General features: G+C 41.0%; 1 protein-coding gene across 1 annotated transcript in view; it reads left to right on the forward strand.

The window, feature by feature from the left end:
* Positions 1–2,174: 2,174 nt before the first annotated feature.
* MTUS2 (microtubule associated scaffold protein 2) overlaps positions 2,175–15,325 on the forward strand; it is a 610,477-nt gene continuing 597,326 nt past the window's right edge. The window contains exon 1 of the mRNA XM_045978371.1: positions 2,175–2,348. The gene's annotated coding sequence lies outside the window, so the exon portion shown is untranslated. The remainder of the gene's footprint in view (positions 2,349–15,325) is intronic.

Here is a 15,325-nt window from a genome sequence, read left to right on the forward strand (position 1 = left end):
GAAGGAGAGGGACAAGCTGACTCCCCACTGAGCAGGGAGTCCCACGTGGGGCTCCATCCCAGGAACTGGAGATCATGAGGAGCTAAAGGCAGATGCTTAATTGAGCCTCGCAGGCACGTTCCACATTTTAAATAGAGGCATTGGACCATCCTTGTAGGATTTACTGAGTATAGGTTCTGTTGTTTTGGGCCCAAATATAAGGAAAGGGGACAGTGATCCAGGGCGAAAATTGGCAATGAGAATTATAGGTTGCTGTTGGGGGACGAGGGGGAAGTATTCAGCCACTTGATGCAAAAAAAAAGGTATGCTCCTGGAGAACTAACTGGAGAACTTGTGTTTCATTTGGGGATCGGGACCATGCCTGAACCCAGAGATGGGTGCTTGAATCATACATTAGAATCATCATGGAAAGAGACTCATCAGAGCTTACCACCAGAGAAAGAGGGGGGTGTACTGCAGGGCAGTGATCTGCACTTCTAGTCTGATGGGCAAAAAAAATGCCAGATGTTTTCTGTGGGTCAGCATGGGCATGGTGGAAACTAGCTAGCTAGGTCAGCCTGACAAGCACAGTGACTAGAAGACATAGAAGGTCTGTGTGAGGTGGGCCACCAGAGCAAAAGCTGACTTGGAGGGTTTTCCTACCATGCCGTCCTGGTGGAACCAGCCGTCACAGAGCTGGCTGGAAGGATGTAGAACAAAGAAGATGTTCCCTTCCCAATGCAGGCTTCTCAGCTTGGGTCATGCCCAGCTGGTGGTTGCTGGGAGAGGAAGGAGGAAGGTTTAAGTGAGTGAGACTAAGTTTTGATTTGGGTTGGACTGGACTTTTTAATACCGGCGAATCATCTGTTTATTAACACATAACAGTGACAAGAAAAGCTATGAAAACTGTCCTAGATTCTTCCAGAGGGAAAGGGAGATCTGATAGAATGATTTCAAAGGACTGTGGAAAAAAGGTGCGAGTTCATGATTTCCCTTTACCAAGCAGTTCAGCTTGTTTAAGAGTTAACTTGTATAAAACACTGCTTAGCATGGTAGTTTGTAAAAGACCTCCTCTTACCGCCGAAATAGTACGAAGGCCAGCATCACCGTTTCATTTTCATAGTGGTAAATGTTTATTCCGCTCCCTCCACAGAGGGAGAAGTTCTCTGATCTCGATCTCGATTGCCTTTTCAAAGCTTCTAGGTGCACTACTTAGGGAAACGGGAACATTTCAGGTAGTACTGGAAGGGACTTTGAAACGTCAGTGTGTTTATTCAGAAGAGTGGCCAAGTTCTCTGGAACCCCAGGAACAGTGTCAGGCACAGAAAAACCTGATTCTAGAAGGAAACGCCTGCCTTTTCTGCAGCCGTTTCTAAAGATGAACTTCGGGCTTCTTGGGAATCAGGACTCCTACTGCCCTCCAGGTTTTTCCCACTGCTGACCCCAAATTCCTCCAGCTGCACAGAATTCGCAGATCCTCCCTCTTCTGTCCTAAGAGAAAACCAGCAGATCCCGTTCTTCGAAGCCCCCTGCCCTGCAGCCCCCGCCCCCTCGGTTTTACTCCTTCCTTCCCCGGGGTCCGCCAGGACGCTCTGGACCTGGGGACGGCGCGCGCACGGAGGCCCGGCGGCCGGCAGAGGGCGCTGCGGCTGCGCTCGGCGGGGCGCCGGGCCGGGAGGAGGTGCCCCAGCCCCGGCGTGTGCGTCTCAGGGCGGCCGGGAGGGGGTGCGCGCTTCTGCCGCCCCGCACCGCCCTCCAGCGCGGCCCGCTCGCCGCCCGGCGGCTGTCACCGCGGACCGCACCTTGCGAGCGAGGCACCCGGCTTGCGCGGCGCGCTCCGAGGCTCGGGCTTCGCCGCCGCCCGCCCCGCCGCTCGTCTTTGTCCGGGCGAGGCGGCCCGAGGAGCGGCAGCCGCGGCAGCCGAGCCGGGGCGCGCCCGGGCGGGCCGTCTGCGGGCCCCGGCCGCGGGCGCCGGTGGCCTCCGAGCGCCCAGAGCGGGGGCGGCGGCCTGGGCGGTGCCTGCGCGAGGTGAGTGCGGGGGCGCGGAGCTGGCGCTGCGGGAGCCGCGGCGGGCGTGGGCGGCCGGGGGGCGGCGCGGGCGGGCGCGCTGCAGGTGCGGAGGCGTCCCTGGCTGCGCCGCCTCCGCGGGCTCCTCTTGGCAAGTTTGTCGGGCGTCCCCTCCCTTTTCGGACCTCCGTGGCCGGCCCGCGGAGTCCAGACCTGTCGGTCAGTAGAAAACTCGAGCTGGAGGAGGAGGAGGAGGCGGAGGAGGAGGCGGAGGAAGCGTGTGGGAACCGGGTCCCGAATGAGAGTCCCATTTAGGGCAGGGGCGGCTCCTTGGACATCTTTCTTGGCTCTTTCCCACCCAGGTGAGCGAATCCTCTTCCGCGCGGTGCAGCGGGGGTCGGGCTGGGTCGCCAAGCCTGTCTTCTGGAACGCGCCGGCAGGCAGGTGCACGGAGTTAGGGAGCGATTGCAGCCGGGCTCAGGGCAAGCGCAGTGTTTATTCGGCTTTTCTGTCCTCCTAGCACTTCTTCTTTCCTGCCCACATCACCTGCTCGGGCGGGGGTATTGCGGCTCGTGGGGCGCCTTCGCCGCTGCCAGGTTAAACATCCTCTGTTTCAGCAGGGGTGGTAGGTTCGTTGAGTCGAGTTCTTCCCCCCACCTCCAGCTTTGGATAATTTGTTCTGTGTCTTCGTCTTAATTTAGTATGAATGTGTTATTTCCTCTGAGCTTTATGATGGTAAAGCAGTGAAGCGGTTTGCTACATCCATTTTTCTTTTTTTTTTCTTCCATTCTGAGCCTGTGCACAGAAGGAATTTCAGGCACACAAGTGATGTTACTACCATTCTATTTTAAATACAAACATGGAAAGAAGTACTCTTGGCAGGGTACCAAAGGCGCCTGTACTCTCTGTTATGTAAGTGCTTTAAAAAATATTTGCTCATTGGTAAAGTTATAAAAGTGATTACCAGAGCATCTGAGGAGAAGGGTTGAAGATAAGTCAGAACTGTATTTTCAGACCAAAACTTTGCTTGAAGAGAAGCACGGTCTTAGCTCGAGGTACACTTTAAGATATTATAGGGCCTTTTCGCTGAACTTATTAGACAGAATTGCCAAACATTAAAAAGTAAAATAGATTCTGTAAAGGCTATTAAGAAACTTGGTGAAAATTTTTGATTACTGATTGATAAAGATGAAAAAAAAATCCCACAGATATCCTTCATGGCTTTCAAACTATTGAATGGTTTTCTTTTTGTATCTGATGGAAACTTAGTAATTGTAAGCTCTCAGTTATTAAAGATCCCCCCCTCAATAAAATCTCTACTCGTATTTATGGCTTTTTTTTTTTTTTAGGGAAGAAGATAAAAATAGAAAACATCAGACATTCTGATGTCTAGGCACCCCCCTCTTGTGCCCCCACCTCAGTATTCCTTTCTGTTTTCAACTTATATATCATGGTTTGGGTTGATGCTGAGGCATATGTAATGTTCGCTCTCTTGGTGATTCTCCTGTGCAGCCGGGGCTGAGACCCATGGGATAGCACTGTCTCTTTTAATTTGTCATTTTGTAGCCCAGCATGTGGCTACAGGGGTGTAAGATAAATTAAAAAAAAAATAAGTGGTTGAAAATTGGGGGAGAGGAAAATGGTATCGGAAAGAAGATGTGTCGAAGAATTATAGCATGTACGCTTTTGTGTTGTAGCCAAAGGTCTTCCTCGATGATTTTTTTTTTAAACCTGCAGAAATCATTGTTGTCTATCAGGGACCTATAAGTTCATGTAAAATACGTAAAGAAGTCCTAGGTGGGACATTTCCTTGCTCCAAGGTAAGAGTGAAGTTGAGAAGTAGCGTCAAGGTATTCCTTCGGTGTGCACGAAAAGATAATCAAGTCTTATTATAAAAAATCTAATTAAAAACTTAATGTAGACTAGTAAATGAAGTGCAAAAAGCTTTTTATTGTTTTTAAGGTTGGTAACAGACCTGGCTGCTGACTCAGTGCTTTCTGTCTACCTTATGTAATTCCAAATATTCAGTTCTTATGGATGGTTTATGAAGGCTTATGTAAGAACTACGACTATGCTTTTCCTACTCTGTGAAACTCCCTGTTTTGGCTATTACATAATTGACACAGTCCTAGATTGTTGGAGCCCAAATAGGGGAAGGATGCACAACCCCAACCCAGCCCATGTACTTTTATAATGAATTGCCGCTGCCAAATTAGTGGGAACGGCAGGGATGGAGGTTTGTGAAAGAGAGATAAGAATAGCATCTAGAGGATTGATGTAATAGAATGCTGTTATGCTTAGCAGTTTTCTAGAGATTTTAATGCTGCGGTATAAACCACTGTAGTCTTTTATTTCTCCCAGTAGAGGCGGATTTACCAGAAAGCTAATGAATCTTAAGCTTCAGGGCCCCTCATGCAGGCTTCTTCTGAGCCCCTTGGGAAGGCTACGAGCATTGTGTTCGCATGGTCATACCTAATTTTATATTTGCATTTTGGATGCTTTTTAAATAGGAACGACACTCTCCCCGCCCCCCTACCTTCCATCACATAAATGTAATGCTCTGCAAACTCAGAATCTGTTCTGGCTCTCAATTATGTTTGAATGTTAAGTTAACTTATAAAAATGCTTTTTCTTATTTTAACATCTACAGTCTTACACAAAGACAAAAACCAAACTCTGGCCAATGTTGTAGTTGACCTGCTGAAAAAGAGAGAAGTGCTGTAACCCAGGGCTGGGGGCTGGTTACCTGGAGAACCAAACCTTTGCCTCGTGATTTTGCACAAATGGGTTTTTTTTTGGATCTGGGTGTGAGTTGGAAGTGGAGAAAAGCTGAGATGGGAGCGGGGAAGGGAGGAAGTGGGTTAAAGCCTTTCCACATCTCAGAGGCAGGCTGCCAAGGGGAAAGAGTAAGAAATTACCACAAGAAGCTTCATTAATAAAAAGTTAATAGGAACAGATAATATCAGCTCCATTAGGAGATCTTTTTGTAAACTCCTTAGGATCCGTCTTTAATACGAATTTTAAATAGGGAGCAAACTCAAGGATGGAGAATATTCTGTGGGAAACAAGTGCATGATGGGAGAACTCACATGCACTGATGACTTGCCCCATTAACAACCTGATTGTGTCCACTGCTGGAATGTTTGAAAGGGACTTGTTGAGAAGAGGGGAGGATTGTCCCTTTTTCTCTGACATGATTTCTACTTCCTGTCTGAATTCAGATGCCTTCAGATCTTATCTTCTTGATCCCTTTTCCACCAACCCTTAAACCCCATCCATCCATTCCTCACTCCCCTGCTCAAAGACTCTCTCCTTGACTAAACTTTAGTGAAGCTCCTTCGAGGACCCCTCTTGACCCCAGCCTTGGTCTGTAAGAACTGCAACTTATAGCCCACTCCTCCCAGACCCCACCCCAGACACACACTAAGACACTTGACGCTTAACATGGCTTCTAGCAGCCTAAGACATGTCTCTGGGATGACCCATCCCCCCCTTGAGTTGCTGTTTGAAAAAACCCAAGGCTGCCAAAAGAATTTACTCTTTGTACCAGCTAACACTTGACTATGGGCCCTTGACATCCCTTTCATTGAGTATTTATTGGAAAAACACAACCATAATCCTTTCTCTGCCCCTTTGAGATGTAGATGTATCTCCTACAAATCAGGAGTGTCTTTCTCAAAGACCTAAAAGCCATTCCTTTGAATTGTAATCATTAGGGAGGATAGGGCCTCTGTCTCCCAGTCTCAATGGGAACCTAACTTTGACAAGTGCCAGTTAGCAGGTGCAGATGGCCTAATTGCCTTGACACTGACTCCTTGACTACCCCACTCCTTGACTCTGCTTATATATTCTGCTCGTTCTCCCTTATTCACCCATTCTTCTTTTAAAACACCCAGTCACCTCTACCTGGATGGAAGGTAAGCTCAGTTCTGTACTGAAGTCTCTTTCCCCCTTTGCAGTATATGCTGAATAAAATCCGCCTTTACTGCCCTTAGTGTCCAGCTTTGTTTTTCTTTTCTTTTCTTTTTTTTTTAAGATTTTATTTATTTGACAGACAGAGAGAGAGCACAAGGAGGGGGAGCAGCAGGCAGAGGGAGAGGGAGACACAGACTTCCCACAGAGCAGGGAGCCTGATGTGGGGCTCGATCCCAGGATCCTGGGATCATGACCTGAGCCGAAGGCAGATGCCTAACCGGCTGAGCCACCCAGGTGCCCCACAGCTTTGTTTTCTATAATAGCATCCACCACATGGTCTAGAGTGTCTTTATGAGCCTGATGCTGTTCTAGGCATTAGGTATTACAGAGCAGTGAACAAAACAGATGAAAACTGTGCCCCTGAGGAATTCACAGTGTAATGGGTAAATTTAAATAAATATTCAGTATATCAGGTAGGGATAGTGCTTCAGAGAAAAGTAAATCATGGAAGGACTACAGGGCAGGGAATTGCTGTGGTCGAGGAGGGTGGTCAGGGAAGGCATCTCTGAGAAGGGATATAGAGTGGAGCCCTGAAGGAGATGGAAGAATGAGCCATATGGCCATATGAGGAGGAGCATTTTGCTCATTGGGGAACAGCTTGTGTAGGGCCCTCAGACCAAAACTCCCCTGGCACATGGGAGGAGCAGCAGGGAGGTCTGGTGTTGCGGACAGCTGTGGGGGACTCTACCGCTGATGGCCAGTGCCTCCCCGTAACAGCAGCCCATCTCTATAATTATGTTGTGGTGGTGTCTTGGGCCTACCCTTGGACACTCATCTTCAGCAGCCCAAGGCTGTGTCAGGAGAGTGGTGGTGTTGCTCTGGGGACTCTGGGTGGTGTGGTGACTTGGCATTGGTTCTAACTGAGGGTCTCTCGGGGACTTGGAATCCATTCTGCACCATTACGTGAACTGGGAGTTGGAGGGAGGTTGTCTGTTTTCATTGATGGTTCCCATTGGCTTGTTGCAGGAAAGGGACCAGCAGGAAAGTTGCATTTCTGCCTAGGCTCCCTGCAGTTCCCTAGGAACAAGTAGAACTGTCCTGAATAAGGATGTTGACAAAGGGAACCACATTACTCTTTCTTGGGGAATGTGGAGATGCTGAAAACCTAGAGCAACTTCTGAGGTGAAACTGAGCTGGAGAGAACCCTGTGGCCTAAAGGCAGCTGGGGTTAGGTTTTGAGGAGGGGAATTTCTCTTTGGCTGATGCGGCTCCTGTATGCCCAGATGACTGCCTGATAGCTAGTAACCAAAACACATTGTGTACACACAGTCATTAAAGCTGTCAGTGGTGTATGTGATTAGGACCAAGCCAGTATTAATGACAGGTTGATATTGATTGATTTTGGGAACTTTGACTCACCCCCAGAAATGAAAAGCCAACATGGTGTATTAGCTTCTCTAAAGACCATAATAAGGGAAATAAATTTGTCCAGAAATAGGCTAATATTGATATAGTGATTTTAAATGCTTTACAAAAGCACAGTGGAAAAAATGGAGTATGGAGTCATGATTACAAGAAATAACAAAACGGCAGAAGCAAATAATGAACACTTAAGAGGGAAGTTAAATTTCCACACTTAACCAGACTATTACAGCAGAGTACTAATCTAAAAACCTAATATGAACACTATCTCTTAAATGCCAATGTAGGGGAAGTAATCTCAAATCATTCGGAATTAATTATTTTGTATTATGTTGTTTGAAATTACTCACTCAAAATACCTTGTCAAGACAGGCAGTCTTTCTCCACAAACGATTGTCTTCTCAGGTTGGAAATGTTGCCACATATTAAGCCAAACATGTTTTTTGTCCCTAATGCTTATATCTCCATTAGTTATTTTCTGGGGATGCCAATTTGAGAACTGAAATTATAAAAGGAATACTTTGGTTGAAATTGATATTTGTAAGTCTGATGAATTTTTATGTTAGTGTTGCATTAATATCTTACAAAATATGCATGGCAGATACACCAAACATTACTTATAAATTCTACAGACTCCAACAAGTATTTCTTTAAAAAGAATCCACATTGTTTTAGTTTAACTCGTAACTAGTAATGAGCTTTATACGGAGTGAGATAATATGCTACTACTAAAAGATTTAAGAAAGTAGTCCAATATAACTACTTTGTCCTCTACCCCTACTTTGCATTGAAACTTTTCTGTTAGATTTTGGGGTTATTATTTTGATGACAGCCCAAGATATTGTAATGGAATATAAAAGTGAATTAAAGCTGATACCTCAGTTTGGAGAATTTTTTTTAAAAAGCAGAGATGTCTGAAAATTGCCTTTCTCTAAGTTTGGGACTAGAGAGAGGCCGGTCAGACACTTGCCTCAGGTGCAAAATTTAAAGAGTTATCAAAAACCTGAGCAATAAAAAGAAATGATATTTTAATGCCATCAAAAAATAAAAATTAGGGGCACCTGGGTGGCTCAGTGGGTTAAGCCTCTGCCTTCAGGTCTGGTCATGATATCAGGGTCCTGGGATCGAGCCCCGCATCGGGCTCTCTGCTCAGTGGGGAGCCTGTTTCCCTCCCTCTCTCTGCTTGCCTCTCTGCCTACTTGTGATCTCTCTCTGTCAAATAAATAAGTAAAATCTTTAAAAAAAATTAGTGCAAAAATTCATGATGAGCAAAATGCCAAATTTTTAAAGAGACAAGATCAGTGTTATTGATCTTTCCTTTGATGTCAGTCTCCAGTATGGCATGGTACAGCACTGTTACTGATTATGTATGAATTTAAAATTTTGATATTTGATTCATCTTGTATTTTTATTAAAAAAATCTTTATCTTGGAGTCACATCTGGAATATTAGAGTAAGGACTTCTTGTAAGTCTTCTCCTCCAAAATAGCAGTGAGAACAAAATTTCACTGAGGCAAATACTGTCAAAATAAATGATTTTAGAACTCTGGAATTGAATCAAAGAGTTGCAAAAATTCCAGGAGCATTTATTCAAGAAAATAGACTGACTTTCAGAACAGCGAACTTTCGGGGCGCCTGAGTGGCTCAGTGGGTTAAAGCCTCTGCCTTCGGCTCAGGTCATGATCCCAGGGTCCTGGGATCGAGCCCCGCATCGGGCTCTCTGCTCCGCAGGGAGCCTGCTTCCTCCTCTCTCTCTGCCTGCCTCTCTGCCGAGTTGTGATTTCTCTCTGTCAAATAAATAAAATATCAAAAAAAAAAAAAAAAAAAAAGAACAGCGAACTTTGTAACATTTAAACTTACTCCCATTATCTCTTCCTAGCACAGTACCCTTGAAAACTAAAAGCTAGTGGAGGGACAGCACAGGCTCTCAACTCTTTAGCAGCCCCATTATCAGAAAATTGTCATTATAGGACCTGTCTGGTAGCTATTGAAAACCTCCATTTTCAGAGCTTGTTTTTTTTTTATTTTATTTTTTTTTTATTTTACTGGACTCAGAACTCATTCTGTGTGAACAGCCTTAGAGCATTTGTTAAAAACAATTAGCAGCAATTGTTTAACATTGCAAGTGCCTGAGGCAACTGTACTAGTTGGGGTTGACAAGAGGTTGACCACAAAAAGGAATAATTGGGATAGGAGGTATCCATGGGATTTGAAAAACTTTGACATATCTGTTGGTATCTAGAAGGCCCCTGTATATGTGCAGGTTTATACATATGCCCAAGAAAGACTTGAGAAAGCCCTAATCTGTTACCTCTGGCTGACACTGAGGCTGTATAACAAACAAGAAGAAAAAGCTAAGGCAGAGTTGTAAACTGTGTATCACAGCATAGAAAGCATGTGTGGAAACATACATAGAACTCCCCAACAAAGGCTGTGAATCATCAGTTCAAAGCATTTAAAGAAATTTCTGTTTTATCATTAGCTGATCACTAAAGCAGACTGAACAGAGACTTAAGCAGCTCCATGTGGTAACAGACTTTATAGAATTAGTCCAGGAAATGGACAAACAGCATCATCATTAACAAATCAACAAACACTAATGATAAACCTTTCATGGAGAATGGAATCTGATTTTCAGAATTGCCATATTATTTAAAATCCAGTGCCATATTATTTAAAAACACATAACACATACAGTGAAACATGAAAATATAGTCCACATACAGGGAAAAAAGCCAAATGTGTCCCTGAGAGAGCCCAGATATTGGACTTGTTAGACAAACATTTTAAGTTAGTGAATATAAATGTATTCAAAGAGGGAAAGGAATTCATGTCTAAAGAATTAAAGTATGAAAATGATGTCTTACCTAATAGGGAATATTAATAAAGAGAAGAGTTGCTAAAAACAAAAGTTCTGAGGTTGAAAAGTACAATGACTGGAATGACAAAAAATGACTAGATGGGCTCAACAACAGATTTAAATAGGCAGAACTAAGAATTAGTGAATTTGGAAGTAAATTGACTGAAATTATACAGTTTTGTTTTTCTTTTTGTTTTTTTTTTTTGCATAATGTAAGTCCCAGAAAGAAGAGTGAGAAAGAGATAGAATCCTTGAAGAAACAACGGCCAAAAACTTGCCAAATTTCATTTAAAACATTAATCTGCATACCCAGGAATCTCCGTGTATTCCAAGGAGGAAAAACACAGTGATCTACACTCAGACAGTCAAACCTGTCAAAAGCTAAAAAAGTAAAGTAGTAAGAAAGAAGTGAATCATTGTGTACAAGGGATTCTCAATAAGATTAATAGCTAGCTTTTCATCTGAAATCACAGAGGCCAGAAGGTAATAGGATGACATAGTCAAAGTTCTGAAGGAAGGACCAATCAAGAATTCTATATGCAGCAAAAGTATCCTTCAGAAAAAAAAAAATTAAGACATCTCAGAAAAATGAGATAATTTGTCACTAGCAGACTTCCCTACAAAAAATATAAAAGGGAATCTTTTTAGTTGTAACAAAAGAAACTTAGGCAATAACCCAAATTCATAGAAGAAATATAAAAATGTAAGTAAATGTAAGTACATGAGAAAACATAAAAGGTAGTATAAGCCATTGAGAAAATAACTAAAAAATATATAATCAAAAAAACAACAAGGGGTTTAAAATGGTGTACTAAAATATTTAACTTAAAGGAAGGCAGTAATGGAGGAGTAGAGGAACAAAAGGGTATAAGACATAAAGAAAATATAATGATATAGCAGATTTAAATTTTACCAGTTTTTATGTTAAGTGTAAATGAACTAAACCCTCCAATAAAAAGGCCAAGATTGGCAGACGAATTAAATAAGCATGATCTAACTATATTCTCTCTACGACAGATCACTTTATATTTAAACACAAATAGTTTGAAAGTAAAAGGACAGAATAAGCTATCCCATGCAAACAGTAACCAAAAGAGAGCTGTAGTGGCCATCCTAATATTAGAGAAATTTACTTTAAGCAAGTTATTATTACAAAGGATAAAGAAAGTCATTACATATTGATAGAAAGGTCAATTTATCAGGAAGACATTACATTTACAAATATATGTGCAAATAGCAACAGATTCCAAAATATATGAGTCAAAAACAATTGAAGGGAGAAATAGAAAATTCAACAATAACAGTTGGAGATTTTAATATCCCTCTTTGAATAATGGATTGAAACAATGCAGAAGTTCAACAAAGAGTAGAAGATTTGAGCAACATTATAAACTAGAACTAACAGACATCAAAGAACACTACACATAAGCACAGTAAAATACACATTGTTCTTAACTGCATATAGAAATTCTCAGGAATAGACTGTATTAGGTCATATAAGGTGACAGAAAAAGTTTCAGTGAATTTAAAAGTATTGAAATTATACAAAGTGTTTTCTGATCATGGTGGAATGATTTAAAAATCAATGGTAGAAGAAATTCAGAAATACACAAAATGTGGAAATTAACGCTCTTAAATAGCCAGTGGGTCAGAGAAGAAATCATAAGGGAAATTAGAATATATTTTGAGGTGAATGAAAACAAAAACATAATGTACTAAAACTTATGGGTTGCCCTAAATTGGGCACCTAAATTGGTGCTTAGAGGGAAATTTAGAGCTGTGAATGCCTATATTAACAAAAACGTCAGAAAAATGAAAAGACAACTGATGGAATAGGAAAAAAATTTAGAAACCATATATCTGCCAAGGGGTTATATACAAGAATACACACACACAAGAATGTGGGGAAAAGGGAACACATGTGCTCTGTTGGTGAGAATGTATCTTGGTATAGCCATTATGAAAACCAGTAGGGGGTTACCCCCAAAATTAAAAATAGAACTACCATATGATCTAGTGATTCCACTCTGGGGAATATATCCAAAGGAAAGAATTCCAAAGAAAATGAAAACACTATATTGAAGAGATATCTGCACCTCCATGTTCATAACATCATTATATATAGTATTTAAGACATGGAAACAATGTAAGTGCCCATTAGTCAGGATAGGTGGATAAAGAAGTTGTGATACACGGGACTATTATTCAGCCATAGAAAGAAGGACATCCTGCCATTTACAACAACATGGATGGACCTTGAGGGAATTAAAATGCATGAAATAAGTCAGAGAAAGACAAATGCTGTATGATCTCACATAGGTGTAGAACCTAAAAACAAACAAACAACAAACAAACCAAACCAAACCCCAATCACCCAAACTCATAGAAAAAGAGATTAGATTTGTGATTTTTGGAGGTAGTGTGGTGATGAGGGGTGGAAGAATTGGATGAAGGTGGTCAAAATACACAGAATAGATACACTTCCAGTTATAAGATAAATATTGCAGATGTAATGTGCAATATGATGACTGTAGTTAACATAGTATATGAAATTCTTAATAGAGTAAATCTTAAAAGTTCTTATCAGATGGAAAAAACCTTTTCTTTTGGTATCTATATGAGATGATGGATATTAACTAAACTTACTGTGATAATTCACAATATATGTAAGTCAATATATTCTAAGTCATTATGTTGTACACCTTAAACTTATGAAATGCTGTATGTCAGTTATAGCTTAAACTGGGGGAAAAAAGCCCAAAAACAAAAGAGGGGAGATCACAAATCAAACTTAACCTTTTACCTTAAGGAAGTAGAAAAAGAAGAGCAAAAGAAAACCAAAAAAGTAGAAGAGAGGAAATAATAAAGACTAGAGAAGAATAAAATGGAGAATAGAAAACAATAGAAAAAAAAAATCAGTGAACCCAAAAATTAGTGCCTTGGAAAAAAATCAGCAAAATTGACAAATCATTATCTGGCTGACCAATAGAAAAAAGGAAAAGACGCAATTACTGAAATCAGAAATAAAAGGAGCATCACTATCCACCTTGGAGAAATAAAAAGGATCATATTATGAATAATTTTATGTCAACAAATTATGATAACCTAGGTGAAATGGACAAATTCTTATGAAGACATAGATGACCATACTACTCAAGAAGAAATAGAAACTTTGAAGTACTGTTATGAAAAACCTCCCACAAGGCCAAGCCCAGGCTCAAATGGCTCCACTGGTAAATTCTACCAAATGTTTAAAGAAGCCTTAACAATAGTATAGTACAATCTCATACAGAAAATGGAAAAGGAAGGGCCATTTCCCAAATCATTGTTTGAGGCCAGTGTAACAAAACCATACAAAGTGATCACAAGGAAAGTACAGTTGACCCTGGAACAATGCAGGGGTGAAGGGCACCAACCTCCCATGCAGTTGAAAATCCATGTGTAACTTTCGACTCTCCCAAAACTTAACTAATAGCTTACCATTGACTAGCAGCCTTACTGATAACAGTCAAACATGTATTTTGTATGTCATATGTATTCTACATACTTGTTATATATAATAAAGTAAGCTAGAGAAAAGAAAATGTTATTATGAAAATCATAAGGAAAATACATTTACAGAAAGAAATTGTATGTAAGTGGACCCACACAGTTCAAACCCCTGTTGTTCAAGGGTCAACTTTATAAACTGATATGAATATAAATGCAAAAATCTGTAGCAGAATACTCGTAAACTGAAGCCAGCAACATACGGAATGTTTCCTATACGATGACCAAGTGGGATTTATCTGCTAAATGCAAGATTGGCTTAACATATGAAAATCACTGGAATATACCTTATTAATAGAATAAGGTACAAAAACTGCATAATCATCTCAATAGGCATAGGAAAAGCACCTGACATGTTCCAACAGCACTTCCTGATAAATGCATTTGCAAAACTAGAAATAGAAAGAAACTTCCTTGAGCCGATGAAGGGCATTTTCTAAAACCCTGTAACTAATGTAATACTTAATGGTGAAAGACTGAATGCATTCCCCTCGAGATAAGGAAAAGATGAGGATGCCTGATTTTTTTCATATTTATGCAGTGTTGTATCAGAGATTCTAGCCAAGGCAATTCGGCCAGAAAAAGAAATAAAAGACATTCAGATTATAAAAGAAGAGGTAAAACTATTTCAGTTTGCAGATGACATGATCTTGTATGTAGATAATCTTTAAGGACTGCACACTCAGAACTAATAAATTTAGCAAGATTGCAGCATGTAAGATCAATAAACAAAAAATCAATTCTGTATGTTTACAGCAAATAATTTGCAAATGAAATAAAATTACATTTACAGTAGCATCAAAAAGAATAAAATACTTAGGAACAAATTTAGCAAAACACATAAGCTTGTACACCAAGAACTATAAAATACCACTAAAAGAAATTAAAGTTAACCTAAATAAGTGTAAAGACATTCCCTCCTCATGGATTGGAGGACAATATTGTCAAGATGGCAGTGCTCTCTATCTACAGAGTCTGTGCAATTCACATCTAAATTCTAGCTGCCTTTTGGGCAGAAATTGACAAGCTGATCCTGAAATTTATATGGAAATGCAAGGGACTCAGAATAGCCAGAGCAATCCTGAGAAACCAAAACAAAGTTGAAGGACTTGAATTTCCTGGTTTCAAAAGTTACTACAGAGCTACAGTGATAAAGATCGTGTGTTACTGGCATAAATAGAGTCTTAAGGATATGTGGCATTAAATTGAGAGTCCAGAAATAAACCATTACATTTATGATCACTGATTATCAGCAAGGGTGATGAGACAATCTGGTAGAAAAAGAATAGTCCTTTTAACAAATGGTGCTGGAATAACTAGATTTCCACATGCAAAAGAATGAAGCTGAGCCTTACTTTACACTATACACAAAAGTTAATCCAAAATGGATCATTGACCTTAAAGCAGGAATTAAAACAAACAAAAACTCTTAGAAGAAAACAGGAGTAAATCTTCACAATCTTGGATTAGGTAATTTCTTGGATAGGACATCAAAAACACAAGTGATGACTGCTGGGTATTTACCCCAAAGATACAGATGTAGTGAAAAGAAGGGCCATCTGTACCCCAGTGTTTATAGCAGCAATGGCCACA

The sequence above is a fragment of the Meles meles genome, chromosome 14, assembly GCF_922984935.1.
Source record: "Meles meles chromosome 14, mMelMel3.1 paternal haplotype, whole genome shotgun sequence".
In the NCBI taxonomy this organism is placed as follows: Eukaryota; Metazoa; Chordata; class Mammalia; order Carnivora; family Mustelidae; genus Meles; species Meles meles.